Here is a 27118-nt window from a genome sequence, read left to right as displayed (position 1 = left end):
TGATTTTTATTTACTGTTTTCTATTAATTTTTTCCTCAAGTAAAGACCTGTAAGCCTCTAGAGAATACCAAAACCCTGTGTGCTACTCTACTTGCTATATAACATTAATACCTACACTTACAAATAAATCAGATAGAGGCAGGCAGCACTTCAATAGTCTCCTCTGAGGAGCTCCTCTACTTAATTATACGTGTTTGTAGCCACTGATGTGAAGCTGAATAGGTTCAGCTGTGTGGACTCTGTGTGTTTTCCCAAAAAAGACAGAGCTACAGAATAATGTCATTCGGCTCTCTGCAACAGAGTTTGTAAAACAGAATTAGCTCTTTCTAAAAAACACTACAATATCATCTTAATTTCACTGAACACTTTTCCTGAAGCAATATTTAAGTAGAACCTCTTTACCAATAGATACTTCAAATAAATTCCTTTTTTTTTTTTTTTTTAATATTTTGGGTTTGCTTAGGAATTCAGAATCAAAAAAGGATTAAAAATACAGAATCAATTAAAAGGATTAAGGTGGCATGGTTTCCAGATAACCAGTAGGTTAACAGCTCTCTTTACTCTTCTCTCCTGCAAGGAAACAGAAATTGATTGGAACTCTCATTTTGTTTCAGTAGCTCTCAGAGTTTAACTACAGGAGTGCACAAACTTTACATGAGAGGGATAGCTCAAAAGATCCAAAATTTTAAATACAGTTTATTCCTTTAATAAATAAATGCTTTTCTATTCTGAAAGATTACGACAACTGCAAGCAATAGGAGAAAAATCCACTGTTAGAAATTACTTTGTAACAAGAAGCAATAAAATACGTTTTCTTCCAGAGTTTTCTTCTTGAATACAGTTCAGTTCTCAATCACCTAAAAAAGTACTTTTATATTAATAAATAAATTCTTCATACTCATAAAGTTGTTACAGTTCTCCTATGAGTTCAATAGCATTTATTCCACACTCAGTTTTATACCATAACAGTCATCTAATATAAACAAGTAATGCAAAAATGAAGTGTATTTTTAGGCTTTCTAAAAGACATCTTCTCCTGATTTAGAATTACATGTATGGAAATGATTTTTTAAAAAAAAGTATTGCTGGGTATGTGATTGGTGATAGGCCACAATTTTAACTATAAAAGGTTGGGTTTTTTTAAATATACATCCAAGTAATATGGAAAGAAGACTATGAGAAGGAAAATAAAATGCAGACCTTGCTTTCATAGCAGTGTTGCTGTGGTAATAAAGATATTTTAAGCTCTTTGTTATGTTCAGATTTCTCTGCTGTTTGCAAGTTTAAATGACTATTGAAAGCAATCTCTGCTACTGAAAGTAAATGGTGTCTCTTCTGTAGTGGATAAGTGCTGAAGTACCACAGTGCTGCTGTGGCTAAAGATTGTTGTCCTTAAGAACATAATTAAATTATATGTGAATAGAGCAGTTAAATAGCTAGATAAGCAATGAAGATAAATCAGGTAAAAATTAAGAGATAAAACTCTGCCTTTCCTGAGACACTTAGCTGAAACCAAGGACCTGAACATTCTGTTTTGAATTGTTCTTTACTGTCTCTTCTGCCTGACATTAGTGAAAAGAAAGACCTTTCTTTAAAGACATTATTTTAAAAATACCCAGTGGGAGTAAACAGACTGTCTAGAATGGAAAAATCACAATGACTGCAATGATATCTCATCTTCACAGAAGCAAGATAAAGTGTCAACAACAGTGAGAAAGAGGAAAAAGGTGACACACAAAGATAGCAGGATTTTTGTCTTCCCTGATCCAAGTCCAATCAAGCAAGTGTGGAGGGGAAAACTGACAATGGAGAAAACAGGCAGTCTAGAATTAAAGAAAAAAATATCTATCTGACAGGAAGTCAAAATATATCCAGCTTTATCCAAACCAGCATGAATTATATACAATAAAGCCATTTTTCCTCTTGCATTTGGAGATTGACTTGAAAGAGAATCTGGACACAGCTAAAGGTACCAACTGCCTGAATTCAAAGAAGTTTGAAAAGAATTGACTTGTCTGTCTTTCTTCTCTGTCCTTTCATATCTAATTAAAAATCTTTCACGTAAGTACTTTTTCTTTGGTTGACTTTGACACTACAAGGATTTAATTTTTTGACTTCAAAGGACTTCACATGCTGACTTGTAATGTAAAGGCTAGTTTTATCCATAAACTACTAATATATCTTATCCCCTAAACTTTGAGGATTTATACTTGTCTTTTGTTATACAAACAGCTGTTTTTGAAATGGAGCATGACCTGCTTTAGATTAATCTAATTGGGTGCATTTTCCATTATTGTAGACTAATTTAAAGGGACTTTAAGGGTCCAGTTTCTCAGCTGCTTAATATCAGAGAGTTTTCAATGGAAATACACAAATTTTAAAGATCTGTGTCTATACACATATATAAAATAGAATTTGTTTTTCACAACAGTTAGATTTTAAAGTAGTCATTTATTATACAAATGTTTTTCAGCTTAAAATAGGGCAGAGTTAAAATGAGTAAGATTTAAGTTGCAAAATATGTTATAAATTAGAAATTATTTATTTCAACATTCATGTAGGCTTTTATATTTCAAACTTGAATAGCATTAGCTTGTTCTTTACGGTGTTTAGGGCTTATGTTAATTATTAGAAGAAGCTTCACTGTAAATAAAGCTTATGTGAAAGTTCTATAACACACAGATAATAATACACAGATAGTAATACACACAGAAGTATTTCTTGTATGCAAACACAAATTAAAGTTGAAAAAATATGTTTTGTATTGCTTTATTCTCATTTTCTTTATCATAGGCTTTTATATGTTTACTTACCATTTTCCAAAATTCTGTAAAGAAGAAGGAACACAGTTATTAGCATGAATATCTATTTTTACTATATAATTAAGCAAAAATGTGAAAAAAAATACACAGAAGAGATTAATTCCCTCTGATGGGTTTGAAGGGTAGGTTTACCTTTGTACCAGGATCACAGAACCACAGAATATCCTGTGCTGGAAGAGACCCACAAGGATAAGCATGTCCATCTTCTAACTTCAAAAAGGGAAACATAAAAGATAAAACACATGTCTAAGAGCATTTCCCAATTGCTTCTTGTACACTGACAGGCTTGGGGTTGTAACCACTCTCCAGTGGAATTTGTTCCAGTGTTTGACCATCCTCCCAGTAAAGAATTTTTATCTGATATCTAATCTAAACTTACAACTGCAAATTTAGGCAGTTCCATCATGTGACCAGACACCAGACAGTAGAGATCAGCACCCCAACTCTGTCCCCATCATGAGGAAATTGTCAACAACACGGTCACCCCTCCATCCCTCCAAACTGAACAAACCCAGCACCCTCACCCACCCATACCAAGTCGTGCTCTCCACTCTTTTCACCATGCTGTCCACCTGGGCTCAACACATTTTATATTTATATCCTAATTATCTTGTGGAGCCCAAAACGGAATACTCCAGCTGAGGCCACAGCAGTGCTCTGGTTTAGCAACTGCCCATTCTCTGTACTGTGCTTAAAGCACCCCAAGATACAGTTGGCCCTTTTGCCTGCCAGGGAACACTCACAGTTCATTGTGAACTTCCCATCAAGCAAAATCTCCAGATCACTTTCTGCTGGGCTGCATGTGCACCTCTTGTCCCTCAGTCTCTACTTATATCCATATAAATATACTTACATTCTTACAACCTTATAAGTATACTTACATACTCATATATTACACTGTCCCAGGTGCAGAATCCAGTATTTGTCCTTGTTTCACGTGGTTATACCATGAGGAAGAAAGCTAATGCTGATTTTAATTAAGGAGAAACCTGAGAGAAGTATTTTCAATTACAGGTCATTCAAAACTATTATTACAAAGCAATTAAAAGCAAATTCTTTGAGTTATTTCATGCATATGTCAATGTAAAATATTTCTCCACTGAAATCAAAGCTGAGGATTGCTTTATTTTGTCAGCCAGACAATTTCCTCTCCCAGAGGAAAAATAAGTAGCAGATAAAAAATAGGTAATAACACAGGATAGATGGCTGCTTAGAGTGGGAAGCCTTCAGAAAATTTTAGAGTCATTCCCCTTTTAATGTAATGAATATTTTGCTGTGCAACAAACCCTTGTTACTTCTGTGGATATTAGGAGCTTGGGACATTCTCTGGCTGCAGTTAACCATCCTACTTCCTAGCAATAAAATGGCAGCCAAAATATATTTGTAGTACTCTTGAGAGATATTTTTAAAGGAGCTAGTTAATGAACCGTGTTATGAAAAACAGTCTGAAAATTGCTGTGAGATAAAAATAAAATAAATAAATCTATGACCAAACCAAACCAGCCAACTAACGAAAAAACCCCAAACATAAGAAGCTGAACATTTCCTTGTGTTCTTGGCTAAAGCTCTTGCTTTCACAGTCCTTGTCAGGAAATTTAGACAGCACCTACGTCTGCAAATGTGATAGGAGTTACTGCTCAGAGGAATTAGTTTAGTATCTAAAGGAAATAAGGTCTACAGGGGCTTAAACCCAAATGAATCTTTAGACTACAGCATAAGCACTGCAAAAACAATAGCAGAAGAAGGAATTTCTTTTTTACTGGGGTGAAAACGGGTTTTAGGTTCAGCACCTTGCTACAAAACCCAAGTCAGTGAAGAAAGTATCAAATGGTAAAATTCTGGCTGCTGAAAACTGAAATGGGCCTTGGTCCCGCACATGCAGCTTCTGTTAGCATTGAAATCCAAGATGAAGTAGCCCAGATATAAGTGAAGATAAGCAAGCTACTGCTTACATGTTATTTAGGAATATATCTTTCTAACAATTCATTGTTTGATAAACTGAAAGAGTAACTTGAAGCATAATGTGAGGGTTTGGAAGATCTTAAGATGTCAAATATGACAGAAAGCCCTCAACAGAATGTTATTTTCATTCCTTGTTATAGTTTTCGTATCGTTAAAGGCAAAAGAAAGGTCTTTTTTACAACTGTAAGGTGAAATTCACAATTTGGGTTCCTATGCTGTGTGTAACTTTATTGAGTTCATCTGTTATTTTAGAAAAAGTTATGCACCTCTGAGAAGATTATCCAGGCATTAAATTTTTAAAAACACTGAAGAAACTGAAGTGACTTGCATTTCTTCACTCTTTTAGGATGAACATTAGAGGGCTTCATATAGCACTTTAAGATTCATAAACATCCCGTCATTTTTGCCTAAACTGTCTTTTCTGGCAGACAACGTGGGATTGTACCTTCATTTGTGAAGCAGTTGAGAGGAGAGTTTAATGGAAATAGTGCAATACCTCACAAGGATTCTGCTGAACAGCACTGTTCTCAGCCCAAAGGCACTCAGACCAATGTTATCATCCTCTTGTGATTATCCTAGATCATTCTGCCCCACTCTTCCATTCAAATTTGGCTGTTCCAAAAAAAAAAAAAAAACAAAAAAAAACCAGGTTGTCTCTCTCCACTTGTATCCAGCCTGATTACACACAGGGCCAAGAGCTAGATTCCCAGAGAGCACACCCATATTAGCATGTAGTGCTGTATCAGGGTTATCGCTGTGAAGCAAAACCCTCCACTGACTCCCCTAGCACGTGGCTCATCCCTGGAGCCATCCCTGGCACATGAGCTGGATTCCTTTTGACTCACTCTAAAGATCTGCTCCTGTTCCGCTGTGCTGCTTGCTAATGAAGACATAGCCAAATGCAAGTCAAAAACCTGATTAAATATTTATTTGGAGAATAGCTTTAATTCCAGTCTTTTAGGGAGGAAATCCCCTTAGAGATAGAAGGTGTGTGTTTGAACTTCTCAAGATGAGGCAGTGCTTAACCTGAATTCCTTTACAGCCTTACTCACTCTTACACTTCCCTTGTAAAAGGAAAGCAGCACTTCTTCAAAGGAAAGCAGTGGGGAATATTGTGTTTCAGTGAAATTTAACTCTGCTGGTTTGCTCTGGTATCACATTCCTCCCTCCACAACAGACACAGCAGAGCTGAAGCACTGCCATACCAGGCCACATCAAAGGTCCTCACAATCCAGCATCCTGTCCCCAGCAGAAGCCCATAGGAAATGCCTTGGGAAGGGTATAATTACAGGACAGAAAGTAGTTCTTTACTCACTTGAAGCTATTTCATTCCTTTGATCATTATTACTGTCCTTTCCTGAACACTTTGAAGGTGTAATATTTTCAGGAGATAAAAATACAAGAATGAAACAGAGTTTAATAGATTTTAGGGATTTGAAATGAAGACATAGGTGTGTTTTTATCATTATTCTTTTCCTAATAATTTTTAATATCCTATCTGCTTCCAATTGTTACTGGACATAGAGTTTTAAAAAAAATATTAAAATTCTAAGATTGGATTCCCAAATGACTGGTTAAACTGCATCCCTGCACAGGTGAAGTCAGATTTTGGGATGGGTGTTCTCTTTACATCATTTCACATTCATCTACATGGACTTTCTTCTGCCATTTTTTTTCCAGCTGACTCAGGCAGACCTTTCACTGGTTCTCACAGTCTTACTCTCACTTTGAGTACTTTAGGTTGTTACGACACTTTTTCACCTTACTTTCCATATTATTTCCCAAATAATAGCCGAGTATTCTGAAAAGCATAGGCTCAGTGCCAATCTCTCTTGGAAAACGTGAACATTTATTCCTATTCTTATTTTACAGGTTTGTGCGCTATTACTCACACAGGTAAGAACCTTCACTTCCAATCCAAGAATCTCATGTTTGTAGCTATAAGTAGCTCCCACTAAGACAAAATTTTTTTGCTTTACCTTCTTTCTTAAGATTAATCCATTCTTAAGCTTTATGCATAGAAGCAGAATTTTAGACATTTAAAATACTTTCAGGACTGGCTGTAAACACAGCTGAATTAACAAACTATGCTTGTCACCAGACCTAGCTCACTTTTACTAAGGGAAAAAAACCTGGAAGCAGGGCAGGTGGTGACTGCCATCACAGGCTGCTGAGAGAGCAAGAGAACAGAACAGAAACTGTGTTGGGCTAGGAGCAAGGAGAGTTGTCCCTCAGTGGCAATAAAATTCATGCCAGGGATACATTGCTCTGAGATTTCTTCTGATTAACCTCTTAGAGGTCCCACTAGCAGCTGGACTAGATGATCCTTGTTGGTTTCTTCCAACTGAAATTATTCTATTCTATTCTATTCTATTCTATTCCATTCCATTCCATTCCATTCCATTCTTCCTTAGTGGTCACACCACACATTTTTGTGTCAAAGCAGCAGAGTACCACGGCCAAATTCTTTAAGAGTAAAATTTAATTTTATTCAGCCTACTTATGACTTCCAAGCTATTTCTCAGTCCATAGGAAAAAAAAAAGAGAAAATTTGACTCTGTGTTCACTTTTGGCATTTGTATAAACCTGTCTGTCTAGACATCTCGTGTCAGCCTTTGCAAAAGACTAACAGTGTCTCTCAGTTTATCTAGACAGCTCAGTATTATCAGCACAGACCCCACTTCCTACCTGTGCTTCTGAAATTTCATTTCCCTTGACCAGAAATCCTTTTCTGCAAGAGTACACATCTGAAAATGAAAGGCATAGGAAAAGCCAGAATCTCTAGAGAATTCAGTTTGGTTCAAACATCAAATAATACTTTGGATCTTATGATGATCTTAAACTAAAAATGATTTTTCATTTCCCCATGCAGATAGTATTTTTTTTTTTATTTCAGAGGGAAATAGAGAGTTTTTTGTCACATAATCTTCCAGAGCATCCAGACTCATCAGTAGTATAGTTTGTTAGTATCTAACTTGCCTGTCAGTCTGTATCATACTCATCAAGAGCATCTGCTACCATACTGCACAGAGAGAGCTACAGATTTCATGAGCAGGTGTTTATTCAATACTGAATTTATTTAAAAGGTGTTCTGTTATCAATTGATATGCTTCCAGCAACACCAAGATGTTACAGGAATAAAAATATCAGGCACTTAATGAGAATTCTGTCTGTAAAAGGTGAGAAGACTATGAAACATGTCAAATTTGCTCCTTGGCAACATTGGTTAAAAAGTTTTCCTAGCAAATGCCCAAAACCAAGGCAGAAAAAGCTGTGTCTGCTAATAACAATAATCCTTCATTGCAGAATATCTCAATGAACCTCATGCACTAGGAATGCCAGTGGAAAATCTGAAGCCTTTTAAGGGTGCAGGAGAACTACAGGAAGCCAAAACCATTAGCCTTTATGTAACACTCCTTATGACTGACAGTAGTGAATATGCAAGAGGTGTATAATTGGATGAAATTTGCAGGTTAAATGACTCAAAATAAGAAGGGAAAACAAATTGTACACATTAAATTTTTAGCAGGTATTTTCAGAATCCCACATGCTTATGGCCCCCATTTTTAAGACAGAGTTTGCTTTATATCTCCCTTGACCTGATGAAATTATAAAATGCATCTTATGTAATACAAGAAAATGTGTATTTCTTGCCAGGATTATAAGTAAACTGCTTTTTTTTAAGCATAGTAGGTCATATTTATATGAATGAGATGTAAAATAAATGGAATATTATTCCTTTTGTTACATATACTCCAGAGCTAACACCTACACTATGAGATCTCCACCTTATATGGATCTCTGCAAAAATCCACAATCATGGTGATTCACAAAGATCCTCAATTAAAGGCAAGAGCAATAATCTTCATATATTTAAATTTCCTGTGATGTGTAAAACAACAGCCATCTTTTTCTAGCAAAAGACTGATACCAGTAGCAATGAAAAAATATGAGGTTACTACAACTGATAGGATCTCATGGAATTCTTGAGCAATTTTTTAACGAAAATATGGAACAAAGGTCTGTGTGTTAATTATAACTGTAATGAATATCCATTCCAAAAATTCCTGTCGTGTCCTAACAACATATTTGTAACAGAGAAGAAGTAAGTAGGAAAGCAAAGGCAGAAATTATTTTAATATGCTCACTTTTTGCATCTTCCTCTTTTTCTAACATTGTTTCTTCTTCACCTTTTTTTCCCTTCTCATTCATTTCCTTATATAAGTTTTCTCCCTGCCAGCCCAGAAGATATGCAGTAGCTAGCCTCCTTGAAGCAAGAATATTGTTCATAATTTATAAGTCATTGGCACTGAAAGGTACAGGGAGAAAGGGAAGAGGAAGAGAAGAGAGAAAGAGAGAGAGAACAGAAACACAGGAAAGTGAATGGTAGCCTGCAATAAAACCAGTCATTCTTCTCAAGCTAAGAGAGAAAACACATGCCATGAAATAATGATGGTCTTGCAGCCCATTTGTTGACTTTTTGAAATGGGATGTAGGAAGCTCTAGCAGGACAATTTAAAATATTAATTGTAAATTGGGGCTTGAAGCAGAGGAGAGGATGGAGGAGAAAGAGGGACTCAGGTGTGTCTGGTGGTACTGACAACTGACATGGGGACTGAGAGCTACCCAAGCCACATCAGCACAGCCAACTCCAAAATGAAACTCCTGTCAACTTCATTTCATCTTCACTAGTGTCAACACTGTACTCCCTCCACTATTACAGTAGCCTTCTATCTCTTTTCTGATTGCTATTGCAGTTTATACCTCAGGGAATAATGCCACATTATTTTTCACTTTGTGGATAATCACCTGTCTCTTTAAATCAACATCAGGTGTCAGCTCAGGACCTTCACAACTAAAGAAACCTCTTACTGAGTTGGTGGGAAGTAAGACTCATATCCTAGTGCCTAATCATTTTTTTTAGCAGCTGCTTTACGAAAGCAGCCTCACAGAAGAATCACATTTTCACCTGTTTTTATTGTCCTGACACCATTGTTTTGGTTGTGGAAGCATGCTCCTCTGGCTCAATTTGCTTTACTAAGACACGCTGCACTAGGCTTTCACAGCTGTTCTTGGTTTGCAAAACAAATACTTACAATGACAGCAGTGCCATATTTCTGCAGGGTTTTCTTTCCCCCAATGATGTACAGACAATTCTGGTTGGGATAATCCAAACATTTTAGGGCTGAACATGTCTAACCAGAAACCCAAAAAACCCAACAAAAAACCAAAAACAGGTGAAAATCACATCACTCCATTAAAAAAAAAAAAAAAAAAAAAAAAAAAAAAAAAAGTATCTTATGATTCCTTCTAAGAAGGAAAGTCTAGGAAGATGAAATCTGACCATTGAGGAAACACAAAATGAGGCTCTGTAGATGCAGCTAGGTAATTAGAAGGCAGACAGGAACCAAGTTCTGCTGGTTGGAGAGTGTAATGGTTTAAGCCAAAACTAGCACAGAGAGCGTTAGTCTTCAGGCACTGCCCCTGCCTGAGGCAACTCAGTGAGACCCAGGAACTGGCCACAGCAACAAAAGTTCATCCAAGAAGACATATATTCATGCAAAGTGACTAAGCCAGGTCAAAATGTTAATTTTCTCCGTGAAGGCAGACAGTGGAACCTCCTCTAGGTTCTGTATTTCGCATCCTTTTTCCATCTGATGCTACTGGTTGACAGGTGTTTTACATATTTAAATCCTTCTAGTCAACCCAGATAGGTAAGAAGGGTGTGTGTGATTTCTGCATTTATTTCTTTAGAAATCCCAGAAGTTCATTGGTACAAAGAAAGAGAAGGAGAAAGAAGAAGGAATAAGTAGCAAGATAAATTATTAAGAGCAGGTTCAGCAATCACTGTATCCCTTTTGAATGGCTCATGATGAGGTGCACCTGTCCCATTTTCAGCTAAGAAGTATTTGAGATGTCTGAGAAGATGAAAAGACTGATAATGAAGGTATTAAAAAAAAAAAAAAAGGGGGGGCTTCATTTCTGCCGATATAAGAAAGAGGAATTGGTGTCCGAGCTGCAAAAGGAAGGAACAGAAAGATTATAGGTGGTACAGATCAAGGGGTAGAAATCTGCTGATAGAGAAGAGAATTGAGAATAAAAAACACATAAAGAAGAAATGACAGAGGAAACAAGCTAAGTGGTAAGAAATGAGAAAGGAGTAGGAAAATTGGAAGATTATGTTACAACATGCCTTTGCTGGAGAGAAAAACATCTGTTGAGCTAATCAGAGCAGTTGTTGGCCACAGACACCCTCTTCTGCCAGGTGCTAGATGGCTCCAAGGGGTCTGTGGTGACACAGAAGAGGCTCATAAGGGTCAGAGTGCAACCCTTAGAGAAAGCACATTAGATCCTGCTTCATCACAGGGACAGATAAAACTAAATTGAGAAATTAACTCAGCTTTTTTAATGGAGAAACTATTGGCATGTTTTGTGGCTTTTTTTTTTTTTTTTACTTTGGGTCATATCTTTTCTGTACTCTTTAGAGACAACATGGGAAATTTACTTAATTTCATATTCTTACAGTTAGAACAAACTTTTCGTTATTGATTTTGGTATTAAGAAAAAACAGTGCAACTTGAACAATTAAACAAATGCTTATGCAAAAATCCTTTGTCTGCCTTCCTCACGCTAACTTCATTCCAACACTTCTTGTGGTGCACAAAACCCTCTACTTTTCACAGTCAGATTTGAAATCAAGAAGCCTTTTATATTTTTATACATAGTCTGCTGTTAATTACAGGACTAAAATTGTTATCGATGAAAAGACTCATTAATTCCAACAATACAGATTAAATTGAATGTTTTTCTGCATATAAGCCATAAATATCTATTGTTGCAGACCATAACATGCTTCCCATGTTTAACCTGCCAATTAACTACAGTAATTATGATTGATTTCAACACCCACCTTTCCTCTACAATTAAAATTAATCCTTCTACTCTGTGGTCATTAGTGAATAACTTAGTGTGCTTGGAAATAATTCCCTTTTTGCTTACCTGTGTCTGTCTTGACAGTTATGAAGATAATTCCTTGTAACATTTTTAAAATATAAAACTATACTTTTGGCCATATAGGTCAGTTTTGGTGGTGTTGCTTTGGGGCATTAAGACATCATCATTAAATTCCCTTTGGCACAAACAGCCTCAAAAACATTTTAGACCTTTCACCCCTGCATTTATTTCTCAGAGTTTTAGGACTGAGATAATGAGAAAGTAGATGTTTTTGTAAGATATAGATAAGAAAAAAATGTCCAAACTACTGACTTTAATTTATACACTTATTAAATAATTGAGGAGAAGAAGGTAATACTAGACCTGCAAAAGCATATACTCTGAGAAGAAATTAGATAGTTTTGGACGCTTAACAAGAGTATGAGAGCTGTTAAAGGAAGAAAATGTTACCCAAGCAGGTGCCTTTATGTCACTAGAAGTCCAGCTGCTGTGCTTTCCAAATTTCATGTGAAATGTTGAATTTCATTGAACTAGTTCAATTTCTTTCCCTTTACTTTTTGATTTCCATTGGTGTTAACATACAGCAAGAGAGGACAGGGGTGAGAGGGAAGAGTGTGCACTGCAATCATGACTTCTGAGAAACACTTTTAAATGCTGTGCAGTCCAGTTCAGTGCAATACACAAGCTTGTTTGCTTATCCAGGAAAATAAGACATCTGAATAGCAACAGAATGGTAGAAAAGCAAACAGACAAACAAGTAACAAACCTACTCCCTGCTATCGTGGGGCCCTGCTAATGTTTGGAAGAAATTGATTTCTTTGAAAAAGTGTTGATGATCTTCCTCAGAAACAGACACCTGAGCTGAGAGGGAAGAGATTTTACATAAACCACAGCAAAGGAGGTGAAGAAGAAGGATTAGCAGAACTAAGCATAACTGAAGCAATTTACCCCTTACTGAAGTTACTTTGAGCTACTTAGGAGAGAAAAGCTGTTGTGCTAACATTTGAGCCTTAAAGGGACAAGGTGCTCTTTAAAGCCAAAGTACTGTACAGATGCACTTAAAGGTTGTTTGCCAGTCAATTGCTGTTCACCCAGTTTGTTCCCTACATCACGTATAATGTAAAAGAACTGACATATTGCCATGAAAAGGGCAGCCAGGCATTCTCTGGATATAACCAACACAAAACATAACCTTGTACCTTGTAATAGTATTGTCTATTGATACATAGCTTCTACTAATAGTAGTCTTTTTGGTATCAGAATTACTCCTTGATGAACTGTTTTGAAAAGGTGTATTTACTCACACAGAACATATAGTTAAAAAAAAAAATTCTTTAAAGTTTCATGATGTCCTGCTGACTAACAATGCAGGTCATCCTTATTTGCTAAATGACCAGGTTAGCTGCTAAATGACCAGCAGATGGAATTAGTTATAATTTTGTTTTAAAAGCTGACATGCCACTGTTGCCCTGTAATTGTCTTAACACAAATCGCAGATGTTTTAATTACAAATTTCATAACAGCTGTCCTTCACCTTAGCTGCCCTGCACTTGCTTGAATATCTGCAGCCACCAAATAATGAAATTCCCCACAGCCTCCTTTGACTCCCTTACTCTTACAATTTCCTCCAGTCCTCCAATTCTCCATTTACAGTCACTTTGACTACCTTAAAATGAGTCCAGGTTCTGCATTTTCATACATAACAACTGTTTTATAATAACATGCCACCTTCTGCATGAGTTAAAGACTTTCATTTCTATTTAGAGCATGATTAACAGAGCTAAACACATATTTTTAAGTGTTGATAAGCAGGATCAAAAAGAAGACAAATAATAGAGAGAGGAGGGGATTTAGGTGTTTGTTTGTTTGTTGGTTTTTGGTAGGGAAACATATTCTGTGCCACACGTTTATAATCAAGACCTGATAAACAACAAAACTGAACAAAGATAAAAACATCTCACACACACGTACACAGACAGAATCACGCCCAATTTTAATAACAGGTGCCTCTGCTCCCATACATTGCTCCTGGCTTTTTTTGAATGCACAACACTGACTGTCCATCTTAAGTCATTCTTCATGAAGAAGAAATAACACAACTTCTTCTTATTTGTCATAGGCTTTCAGAGTCTGGAATGCTATTTTCAGAGAGCATTTGTAAGTGTTTTCAGCTACGATCTGGGCTTTGATTCCTTACCCTTTTGGCAGTAGGGAAATTTCTAACTCTCTTCCCAGGCTTAATGAGCTCCTGCATGCCTGGCTTTCATAAAGTGAGGTGTATTTTGGAAATTTCACCTGTTAAAAAAAAGGTAACACTGCACAAAAAAATATTGTTCTACATCTTTCCACTGAGATGGCTTTGATCCACTATGGCCAATTCTGGAAAATTTTAAAGTTACAGTATTGCTTTCAAAGAGCACTGCAGAACTTCTCTATTATTTGTTTTTCAGCTCAGATTTTCAGCAGAAGCACATTACTTAGTAAGAAGAATTGGTGAAATCACATTTATGATAAATACTGAAATCTAGATTTTCAAGTAGCTAATGCCTTTGATTTAAGATTATCAACTTGACAACCAAGAAACAAGTTTTCACAATTCTCTCTTTAAAAAATTCTCTTAAAGTTGCTCTAAGGCATGTAGTCAACTATTTGAAGCTCCACACGAGTTTGCAGAAATTTAAGCTCAAAAATTCAGATGATATTACAACATACTAAATCTCAGCACTATTTTTTCCTTCTATAATATATCTTTATGTACAAATATATATATATAATGGTGTAACATTGTCTTTAATAATGGTGTGAATATCCTCTAAGAACATGTATTCACAAAAACAATTGTGATCTGCAAGGAACTCATGGAACATAGACTTTTCACTCTTTATTATTTTTTCTTATGATTTGTCCTATAAATCACACAAATAGAATAACAATCATCCTTTACTTCTGTTCTCTACCTGCCTGTATTTTATTTAACACTGTTCTTTAAAGAACAGTTTACATACAACTGTCATAGACACTTATGTCCAAGAGACAAAAATTACAAAAACCTCTTCTCTAGTGAATTATAATTATTGTATAAATACTTGTATTTTCTATTGGATTTTTTTTGAAGGCTTGGACCTACCTGCTTTGCATGAGATGGATTCTGCTGAAGCTTGATGTGTGCAAATATCATCATTGTTAAACCAAGCACACATATATCCCCAAAATTCAGCAACTGTCAAAGTTTTGCCTCATTACAAAGGACCATCCAGATGCCAAAGCACTGGAACAGAGTCTTCTAGAGGCAGCATCTGGCACTTTGGCAAACTAGGCTGGCAGATGGTTTTACATTTGCTGTTGTTACTATTTTTTTTACTGCCATATCCTCTTTTCTTTCTTGACGGAACTTCATTTTAGAAAATTAGCCACTGTTTGAGTAACTGTTCTATTCTATACAAATATTTCATTGCTTTCAAATAAGTACTAAAAATGAAAGAAAGAATAGAATTAAAAATACTGTGGTTCTGCATCTGTATTGTAATTACAGTGAGCTCACCCATGTAGTATGCATTTACTTGTGTGTAGACACTGAATTATGAATTCAGACATCATGTTGATTTTTTAAATAGATGAGATATGTGTGTCTTTTTACAAACTACCTCACAATAAATTTGTATCTGAGAAACATAAAATAATTGGATCTGGATTTGAAATGCAAAGCTTCACAATGAATTTCTACCTTTTCCAAGGATGAAACAATTAAGAAAGACTCCAGAGAGGTAGAAATTCTGTTTAAGTGATTCCAGGTCTATGTCAATATCTGAGATTTACAAAAATCTTTAATACCTACCAGTTACTAAGAGTGTTTGGCATCTGCAGTGCTGTGTGATATTTGCTGGTGGACATTGGTTCATCAAAAGTCATTTCATGATGCCTAAATACACAACTTTACTACTCAAATAGTAGTTATGCGCTCTCCCAGCTATGTCATTGAATGTGTGTGTCTTTACTGCCACCTACCAGTGCCAGCACATTTTAAAAAACCTATAGAAACAATGAAAGCAGCAATAAAAGAAATGCCAGAGATCATCCAAAACTGCACAAAAAGACAATATTTTTGTAATTCCTGCCAGGCAAAAAGGATCTGAATCTAGTCATATTATTGCCCAAAGGTAAAATTTTCTGCACTGGCTTACCCTAAGTCTTCAGTGGTTTTCATCTCAAGTCTTCATCTCATTTACTTCTCAGTCTTTCAGCAAAATCACAGCAGTATACATTAAAAAGATGAAATACCTATACATAGAATTGATGCACTTATACATATGAGCAAAAAGTGATCTTAAAAAAAAAATGAAACAAAAAATAAAAAATCTATGTGCAGTTAATGATGAATCAAGTGAAAGGGGTAGGAAATTCTTGTCCTTTTTTGGAAACAGAAGGCTTGAAAAAACATAGTGAACTATTACAGTAAGGGCAACATGGAGCAGGAAGAAAAATGAGAAGGTAAAATAAAATTCAGGACACAATGTGGCACGTAAGTGTAAGCAAACAAGTGAGGAAGCCCTCAAACTTGAAAGGAGTTACTGCCCTGATAATGATAGGACTTGAATTCACTACAGGACTGATTCACTTTGACTCATAAAGTCATTGCCAAGAGACTAAGCACTGGAGCAGTGCAGTCTGAATTATGTGGAAAGGTCTACAAATGCAATGTGGTCATTTGCCAAGGCCAATGTCAGTACATTGTTTGCTCACTGTTTGCAGAATAGACATTTTGTTGCCTTCAGGATTTTAACTTTTTTTGTACTTTGATGAACTCTGGATCCTGAAAAGTTGAATATGTGTGAGAGTTTTGCCACCACTGTCCAAATATGATTACTAATACACTGAGGTTTCTCTTGATATTTTTCTTGTAAATAGCAGACAGAAAATGTACTATTTCAAAGTACAGCAAGAGCAACAGCTATAGTAACTATTTTTTTTCCTTTACAAAGGTTTTTTTCCAGTGTCTTTTCATTTCAGTGGGGAGCCAGTTCAAGCACTGTACTAAAGAAGAAAGAAAACATGAATGAGAAACCATAAAAGGTCCTGAGAACACTGTAAGTGGCTGCAGAATTTTCTATGCATGTATGAGGTGCTACAGTCTTTATGTCATTACATAGGTGCCACATTTGAAACAATATTCCTTTATTACTTAACATATTATAATAATGTTGCAATATACTTGCAATTGAGGTGTGAAAGGCTAGCTCCTGGCAAATGCATGTGTTTGTGTGAGCTAAAGTTACAAAGCAGATTTTGTCTGAGAAGATCGATATAAGGAAGGGGAAGAAAACCTTTCGGTCTCACACCTGGAACATGTTGACAGTGAATGCCAATGATGCAGACAGAACTGTGAGCTTTTACTACCACAAATTATTGACTGGGACAAAAATGACCTCCACTAGCTGGGAGAGTGCCACTGCTTGGCAAGGACCACCAGACAGGCACTGTAAGGGGCGTCAGAGAGCACACCAGCCAACATGGACCTGAGACAGAGCCCTGCTGCTCACGGCAGAACTCACGGTCAGAAAGAGGGTGGATAATGCCTGTGTGGAACTGAGCGTCTGCCAGACACTATCCCCATGGACTGTAGACAGCCAGCAGTTCAGCTGAGTTGGATGAAGAGAAATAAATGCAGCCTTTCCAGGAGACATTCCCAGAGCACGGCCAGAGCTACTGCCTCTCCATGGATGTATTGGGTTTGCATGGCAAAGTTTCAGTAGTGGGGGTGGGGAGGGATAAACGGGTGGCTTCTGTGGGAAACTGACAGAAGCTTCCCCCATGCCCAATGGAAGCAACGCCAGCTGGCTCCAAGACAGGCCCACCACTTGGCAAGGCCAGTCAACATCAGCAGTAGTGTCTCTGGGATAACACAGATAAGAAGGGGGAAAAAGATGCAGTCAGTAACAACTGGGGCCAGTGAAGAAAAGAATCAGGATATGTGAGAGGAGCAGCCCTGCAGATACTAAAGTCAGTGAAGAAGGAGGGGTAGGAGCTGCTCCAGGCACCAGAGCAGAGATTCCCCTCCAGCCCATGGAGACCATGGTGAGGCAGCTGTGTCCCCGCAGCCCATGGAGGACAACGGGGATGCAGTGACCCACCTGTAGCCCATGGATGACCCCACACCCGAGCAGGTGGATGTCAGGAGGTTGTATCCCCATGGGAAGCCTGGACTGGAGAAGATTTCTGGTAGGACCTTGGCCTCTTGGACTGAGGGGGCCATGCTGGAGCAGGTTTGGTGGCAGGGCTTGTGACCCCATGGAGAATCCACCTTGTTCCTGAAGGACTGCATCCCATGAAAGGGACCCACACCAGAGCAGCTCATGGAGGTAATTGTCTCATGGGAATGACCCCATGTTGGAGCAGCAGAGGAGTGTGAGTCCTCCCTCAGGAGGGAGGAAGAGCAAAAGCAATGTGGGATGAACTGACCAGAACCCCCTCTCCCTTTTCATCTGCACCATTCAGATGTTCCAAGGTTACAGACAGCTGTAAGATCTCTGAGCCCAGTTTGCACACAGGCTTCAAGCTCCCTAAGGAGTTCTGGGAGAAGTTGCAGAGGCAGGGACTGCAAAAGAAGGACATTACAGACCATTCAGAACCATTAGAAGCTTCACAGCCTCCAAAACTGTACCTGTTTGGATATTACCTTATATATATACAGGTAAGTGTGGGGATGGACATGGAAGTCACAAGACGTGTGCAGCGCAGTCAAGGTGGGGTGAACTGATTGCTGTGAGATCTTTGGGGACACGTGGATTTCTGTACAGTCAAGTGTCAAGTGACACCCTCTCTAGGCTGGGCAAGGTTATGGTATTTATGATGTTGCAGTTTGAACAAAAAATAATTTTCCAGAATGAGTTTCTACTGACAACACCATTTGGAAAACACGCATGGCATAATAGGTGAATGAGAGCAGCTAATTGTGCAGAAGTATAGGATAAACCAGCTATCTTATTGTCTTCTTGGAGGAAAAAAAACCCTAAAGCACAAAAAGAAAACAACTATGCCTCCATATGATTTAAAAGCTCTAATTTGAGATATGAAATACAGCATACAAATTCATAAAGCTTCATTTGGGATATGTCTATTCCTCAAGTGTGGTACCCTGTAAAAGTCAGACACGATATTTGTGATTCTTATTTGCGTGTTACATTGTATGGAAATCCCAGCCTCCAAAAGCCTCATCCTAGACTTCCTGAGGAAGAGGTTTATTTCTGTTCTCAGTCCTTCACCTCAGGAGGTACACCCTGGCACCCGCAGGGATGCTACAAACATGGCCATCTGGTGTAACTGAATGTTAGAATTAATCTCTAAGGGAAAAAGTCAAGTAATCCACAGTATCCTACAAGTCATATGTAATATGATATATATCTCTAAAAATTCATGAACTAAATGGTATACAAAGAGAATGTAAGATTTTTAGACAAGTATAAAAGGCCTCACCTTTAATACCCTACTATTAAAGCAACATACTTTAGAATGTTGTGTATCTTTACAATAAAAAAATCATTTGAGCATTTTACAAGGTTTGAAAGTTCAGTTAGCTTTGACTTCCAATTATTCTCTTAAGCCTGGCTTTGCTTCCTCACCCCACTTATCTAGAAAAGACAGACTATGAAAGGATCTAATATTACAGTTTCTGGATTCTATATCAAATATCCTATCAGCTTAAAAATAGTATTATTCAGTACAAATAAAAAAACTCTTGATAACTACTACATTATATAGTAAGAGTCAGAAATTCCAAGCTGTAGAATCGAGTAAGACTCCCACAAACAACAGCATCATAAAAACACCATGGTTAAATCACCATCATTGTTAAAAACACCTAGGTTAAATCAGTCATTTCAATTCTATTCTTAACTATATTCTACCAAGGCACTCCCTTCACACCAAATGTGCAGAAGTCCCAACACAGTGAACACTGGGACTATTGTACTTTGAAAAACTCAACTAAACCTTGAATAACCATCTGAGCAGATGTTCTTGTTTATCTCACAGTATTTTACTGGTTTAAAGCTGCACAGGGCTAGAATTCTGTTGATTAAGACCACTCTGAGTGCCCCCAGCAAGGGTGGGGGGGAATCTTAACAGATGCAGCATAACTCATCTGACCTCCTAATTACAAGGGATCTGTGGGTAATACTGCAAGTATATTGGAGAATGGAAGCACGGAATTCAGGTTTTCTCTAGCTGATGAGCAGTGTCTTGCAGAAGCTGCCAGCTGGCATGAGCTATAGCAATTGGAACCTGAAATGTCCTAAACAACACTGCAGATCTTCCATCAGAACTGGAGAACCACAACAGACCCTAAAGACTTTCTTGTGGGATTTATTTTAGTCCTAATTAAATGTTTTTGGAATACAAACCCAAAACTTCTAGTACTTCTCTGAATCTCTTTTTATTTTCCCCATCTGCAACAATTAGTTTGTACATTTTTCCTACATTTGTCCTACATTGTTTGTACATTTGTCATGCAATTTTTGGCTGAGAATGGCAGGGCAGCTATGGCTAAAAAGACAAACTCCACTACTAACCTGTAGTATATAAAGTAAACGGACATTATGGAGTAAAGAGTGATGTATTCTCACCTAACCCACTTTAATATAAGCCAATATGCAGCAAAAAGTTCCCATCTAGTGTCAAGAGGAATGTACTCCCACCTTGTTGAACAGCTAGATACATAAAATTGTTACAGATGGTAGGCAAACATCTGTCATGATGCCTTACCTACCCATTGTCCCAGCTCAACCACTCCCTTTCTGTTCACACAGTTGCATATGTCAGCATAAGAAGATAAAGTGCACAGAAGAAAAGGACTGAAGAAGCAAATTTAATCTGTTCCTTCATCAGAGGAAAAGGAAATTTTAGGAGCAGAAATATAGCAGGGAAGTTTCCTTAGTTAAAGCTTCCATAATTAAAAGTTTCCACAGTAATAGCTGGATATTTTTATGCTGACATTTGGAGGGTTCTGTCAGTTACAGAACATACGAAGCCTTTTTGATCTTGACCAACACCCTGGCTCATGTAAAAATCAGACCTACATTTTCTCATTACTGGGTAAGCTGAAAGATCAAGTCCCATGTGTTTACTAGGTGGAGTTGCTTTTCAAAATTAGCATATATTCTTGAAATGAAACCAATTTCTAGCACCACAAAACAAACACGCACAGATTGCAGTTGTGCACTGTGTGGTGTGTAAACCCCATCTCTCACGAACCACAAGAGAGAAGCCAATTCCAGAGCTCACAGCTGGGTCCCCACTCCCTGAGGCGACCTTGTTAGCAGCCTCCCTGCCAGCTCAGTCCCATACTGCACACTCCCCAGTCCCTCTCCCTCTGTTAAATACCAGGTAGCCTAATGAAACACGGATTGCCCGTCAGCAGGGAGTGTGAAGCATTGCTTGTCTTCATTTTATGCTTTAAACACATCATTTGTTTCGTTGCTTTCCTTCCCCTTCCCAGTCATTACCTGCTGTCGTGTCATCCTGTCTCAATTCTTCCCTGATGCTTTATGTTTCATTGCTCTTCTTTCACCTTCTCTCCGTGCTCTGCTAAGCACCTTGGCTGCAGCCAGCTAGAGGAGATGCTCTCCTTCATTTTGTAGTTTAACAATCACCATGCCAAACCCTGTTCATTGGTGCATTGGAATTAATAACCATTTGTTGTCTCCATGCATTTTTTACTCTGTCACTGATTTAATTGAGGAAAAAAAATGTTTTTACTGGAAGAAAAAATCTATAGCAAATTACATGATTTTGGGGTATATCAAATCCACTTTACTCCATTAATTGCAAAATATATTTTTATATCATTTCACATCTGTGCAAGCTGCTCAGTGTAAATGTGCCTTAAAATCTGCATAGATCTTAGGCTGAAATATCTAGAAAATCAGGGATGAAAATGATAAATATGGGAACCGTTTTGAGAGGATAGGAAATAGATTTTGCTTATATACATGGAGAGGCAAAAAATGAGGAAACAACTTGTTTATCACCTTTTGTCCTTCCACCATGCTTCCACCCTCACCTTCTCTTGGCATGACATTATAGTCAAAGCAGGACATGCATAGGTTCAGTTTCTCTGCAATTGTAGATGATCTCCTGTTTGATGATTCAACTCAGCTGCCAGTCTCAGTGGTATTTACATTCCAAAACAGAAGACTCTTAATGTATGTCATGTCCATAAAATGGAAATATTTAGCGTGATGCTACACCCTATAATTCCTGATGCTTATAAGCTTGCCTGGGAAAGCTATATTAACTCCAGCTGTGCCTTTCTGGTGAAGCTTCAAGGGTATTTTTGGTATGGATTGTTTATGTGTTGACAGGGAGTTTCCCAGTGACTTAGATATCCAATCTTGACCTTAATAGGTTTTTGACCTAATTGTATAGGTTTAAGTGGTAAAAAAATGTAAGCAATTTGGGTTTTTTCAGATTTGCAGTAAAATGGTGTATATATGAAATACCTAGGTTATTTCAGGTTCTTTCTCCTAAAATTCAATTTAGAGTAAGGAATTATCTTTAAAAAAAATCATACAGGTTTGTGTGACTCATGAATTATTGTGATTGATAGGTCCTTAACTTGACTGAAATTATCTTTTCTCACTGGAGTGTGAGTTCAACGCATGGCATATGCAGTGTTTCCAGTTTGTGAATGAATAAGTTTGTATCATTTTTCCACAGCACGCTGAGAGGACGCAGCATGACATAGTCTGCTATATGAGGAATTGATAAGGAAAAATCATGCCTATTCAAGCAATCACAAACAATTGCTTCTGCAGTTGCTATCAGGGGAAGAACCTAGAAAGCATTCATGGAAAGATATATTTCACCTCATATTTTACCACGATGTGAAAGGGACAGCGAAACCAAGTAGAGAAAAAGAACAGTCCAGTTGACTGGGCAGGGGCCTTCAGGAATGAACTGCTCAGGAGTGAACACAACGCTCAGTAGTACAAGATCACTGTATGATACATACACATATGTTTAAAGTGTGTGTATTTGCACTAGAATTACGGGACAGAGATGTGCTTTTAAAGCTAACCCCTCAAATCTCCATTATGCGCTTTGCTTTGTATTTCAAAGTCATCTCGGAACACGTGAACGGCATTTCTTTTGTGCAAGTTAATCTGGAAAATCAGCTCCACCCATTCACATGTACTACTGAAGCACATATTCTTGGGATATTGGATTCTCAGCATCAACTCCTCAAATTTGCAACTTGCATTTCCATGTAAACGCACCTTGAAGAACCAAGGGGGAAGTTAGTGGGCACAAAAAAGTGGGCACAAAATACATATACTGTACTCAGTGAAGCTTTTTCAGAAGTAGGGAGGCCAGACTACCTCTTAGAAGGCAGCTCCTATTTCCTGATACTCCAGGACAGGTCTACCTGGAAAAGGAAGAATGTAAAGCATCCTACTTTATTCATTGGGGTTTTTTTAAATTCAAAATTGCATAAACATGTTTCAGTGGAACAGTTCATTTAAAGTAATTTCTATCTTACTGTTATGTGTATTCTTCATTTGTCTTAATTAAATAGCATTTTCCTGTACTGGATGGCTGCAATTTTTATTAGCAGAGGAAGGACATTGGAAAGATTCGAACATAGACACACAGACATCTGGACTAAGTTATTAATGACAGGGGCATTCACAAACAAGTCCTTCTTAAAAACAGTGGAGATTAAAATTTGCCTGCTCTGTTGTTTTTTTTTAATTCTTTCTGTATTTGTTTAAGGAAAATGGTTGCAAATGTTATCCAAGTGACTCAGACTCACTTATTCAAATAAACATTTGCAAATACTTCCTGCTCTCACTTGTTCTATGCATTTTATTAGCAAAAGCATTCAGATTATTCTGACTACTTGCCTGAACACAGAAAAACTAAACATTTCTGAGATAGTTTTTGATGGGTTTTGTACATTCTATGCAGTGAAACAGGTATACAAGTTTACATATTCATATTTGCAATGAAACCTCTTATTTGTAACTCCTTGAGGGGGAGTATGGCTTTGTATTTCTTATTTTTGTAAAGAAATCTCCTGTCCTGTACTGTTTGGCTAAAAATAAGTAGACTCAGAGGAATGTTCAAATACATGTCATGGTGCTAAACACACCCTGTAGACTCTCCAAAGCACAGAGCAGGCACTACCAATAAAATGATCTTCATGGAGAGGGACTGCAACTAACTCCATAGGTATCCTGCTGGCAAAAAATTAAAGATCTAAAAGTTTGAATGAGAAGCTCTGATGAAGCCACAGAAATCAAAAGAGTACAATTATTTGCCCTCCTGAGTTTCATTTTGTTGCATCTCCTCATGTATATATGTTTATTTACCTAAATCCATTCAGAAATAGGTAATAGTGAGAACATTTTAGTATCAACTATGTTCATCTAACTGCTTTCCCCTACTTTTCCTGGCTTTACCCATTACTACTATGTAAATTACAGAACTTACAGAGAATTTCTATAAATTATAGAGAAAGACCCTATCGTGTTTAAATGCAGTAGAGCTTTACACTGCAGTTTCATAACCAGTTTAATAGGACATAAGCCAGCTCAATCATCAAAGACTCATCCCACCACCCCCTCATTCCTGGGTGATTATTTCTCCACCCATAACTGCAGGCACATGAAGTCATATGGCCTTGTAATGAACTACCTCAGGGAAGTCATCTGAGATAATTGACCTGGGGAAAAAAAAGGCCAACAGAGAAAAAAAAAAAAAAAAAACCAAACAAACAAAACAAAACAAAAAAACCCCACATATTTAAACCTCCTTCTTCCAACTGGGAGTTTTTTTCAAAGAACCTTCTTCAGCTGCCTCATGGTGCTGTTGCTGTTTTTTTGGGTTTTTTTTTTGTTTTGGTTTGGTTTTTTTACAGCACAAGGAACAATGTTTGGGTCAAGAAAACACTGCCAAGAATTTCAGGTAGTAGTGCAACCTTATGCAGACCTAAACTAACATGAAATGATGTCATCATCATGCAGTCAATTCTGCACACTCCAAAAAGATATTAGCTAAAATTAATACAATGCTACTTAAAGCAAAATGAAAATAACCTGCTTAAAGAAAAACAATGGAATATGAAGTAAAAAACATATCAGATAGACTGCATGTCATGAGGAAACGTGCATTGCCAGCATATATATCTATGGCTTAAAAAAAGAAGCAAGAAATCTGTGAATTTTTCATAATTCACTGTGTTATTTCACAACCCAGCTTCTGTTTCCTGCATAAGTAAGAAAATAGACAGGTATCTTGCATCATCAGAATTCAGTTTAGCATCCGTTATTTTTTCATTAAATGAAAAACGAAGGTGAATTTCACAATGGGTTAAAGTTCATAAAGTGAAATGCTGAAAAATGCAAGTAAGTACATGCAGAGTTCTGAGGACTTTTGCTAGGAGGCACTGTAATTCTGTATGTGCCCAGTTTGTTTCTTCAAACTTCGCAGTTTGCACATCCCACTCATACCCTCTGAGCCGTGTGAGCAGCTGATTTGTACCAAAACCAGGTCAAGATCCACAAGTCTAACATTCTTTAGCACACTTGGCACTGATAGAATTTATATTCCTATAAAGTGCAGCTACTGTTTTCTTTCATGGGGGAGGAGATGACGTTAACTCTGGTATTCCACAGACTGTTGAATAGCTCATCCTCACAGGAGAGGGAAATACCCTTAACTAGAAGAATGACATACCACTTCATCCTAGGCTATTTTGTGCAACATATCTAATATATCTTTCACCTCTCAGTTTGAATCCCTGCTCCTGAACTGAGAAAAATGTACGGGTCAGGAAATTTCTGAGCTATAGAGAAGCGATGAGAACATCTGAGTAGCCGAATGTTTAAGGTATTAGCCTAGGAAGAGAGAATCTCTGTTTTCCTGTCTGCACTCCAAAATTATCTCCTGGTTTTGCTTTTCTTAGACACTTTATCAGTTACTGGGTAAAATATAAATGTGTTGCTTAGAATCATATGCTCCCTCCACCTTAACATCTATACTGTAAAATCATACTGTATCTCAGCCTGAGTCTCCTACAGCCCTCCATGACTTGTTCTTCTGATCCATACTCCCTGCTGGATAGTTCCAGAGTCCTTTGGCATGGTGAATTGCATGGGATAATTTTGAGACAGGCAATTTTCTTTGTTCACTCTGTGGGTATTTATAATATTTGTTGGTGTGTTTGGTTACATTTGGGGGATCTGATCACTAAAAATTCAGCAGTGAGGCAATTTGTCTATCTGGAAAGGGTCTGCCCTTTTTCGTGCTGGTTTCTGTAAATTATTTATGCTGCACATAGGGGGCCTAAAATGCAAGATCATAGTAATTAATAATAATGTTTACTAAATAATGAATAATATTATCCAAAATTGATACAGCCATAACAACAGAAGTAGCAAATAATTCACAATTTAAAAGGCAAATTTATATTATTATAGAATAAAGTTATGAGGGAAGAGGAAACAAGGTTTATTAAAGAACTTCTGCCTTGCAAGCAGATACTTTTTTCAACAGAAAATGTTTTTTTATCACATCAAATATAAAATCAACTCCTTATTTTACCTTAAGTTCATTCTTTCATAAGTTCTGTTATATATTTTTTTTGCTTGAGACACGTTTGCTCTCTCAGTATTTATTGTGAGTAACACTGTCATATTTATTCTTCACAGGCATCCCTTAAGGTTGAAAATTTATTTGAGGCAGAGGTGCTAACATCTCAATGCTAAAGCTCTATGTTATCCCAATTTTCCAGGGATTTTGTCAGTAATTAGTATTCTTCTGTGTCAATAAATCATTTATATTTTCATTCTCTAACATAATTTCAGCCCAGAGAGAAACTGTAATAAATACTTATTATGCACATGATATATTAGTAAGGAAGAAGATGATAAATTGCTAATGGGAAAAAAAAATTATTGTGAAAGCCTTGCTGAAATCCGGGTAATAAATTACTACTAGAATACTTAGAATACAATTTTCAGGTGATCAAATATTCTTATTAGATTTCATATGCCCTTCGTACACACAGTGCTCATCCAGAAAAATTTTACAGGTTTCTTCCTGCTCCACTGAATCCATCAGGACTTTGGACACTGATATCTGTAGGAGCCACATCAAGCTGGGAATTAGTGAAGGAAGAAAAACATCTAACGTGATTTTATGCATCAGCAGGTTGTGCCATTGTCCCACATGATGCCAGGTCTGAAATAAAAGAAAATTGTCCAATGAATATTTAGCAAAATTAATCCCAGAAGAAAATGGGAGGAATCAAAATTCTGACTGGAGATCATCATGCTTGTCAGGGAGATGCTTGATGGAGCAAGCTGAGAGCCAAGTGTGACAGC

At 37.2% G+C, this 27118-nt stretch overlaps 1 long non-coding RNA gene across 1 annotated transcript; it reads right to left on the bottom strand.

Moving 5' to 3' along the window:
• Positions 1-460: 460 nt before the first annotated feature.
• On the bottom strand, positions 461-3123 carry LOC121356429. The gene is made up of 3 exons (XR_005955560.1): positions 2955-3123; positions 2814-2827; positions 461-570 (listed from the first exon to the last, which is right to left on the bottom strand). It is a non-coding gene; the product is annotated as an uncharacterized LOC121356429 (long non-coding RNA).
• Between the last annotated feature and the right edge of the window lie 23995 nt (positions 3124-27118).

Source organism: Pyrgilauda ruficollis, unplaced genomic scaffold, assembly GCF_017590135.1.
Source record: "Pyrgilauda ruficollis isolate IOZ18807 unplaced genomic scaffold, ASM1759013v1 scaffold109, whole genome shotgun sequence".
Lineage (NCBI taxonomy): Eukaryota > Metazoa > Chordata > Aves > Passeriformes > Passeridae > Pyrgilauda > Pyrgilauda ruficollis.
Note: the sequence above shows the minus strand (reverse complement) of the source record. Positions and strands in the feature narration are given on the sequence as shown.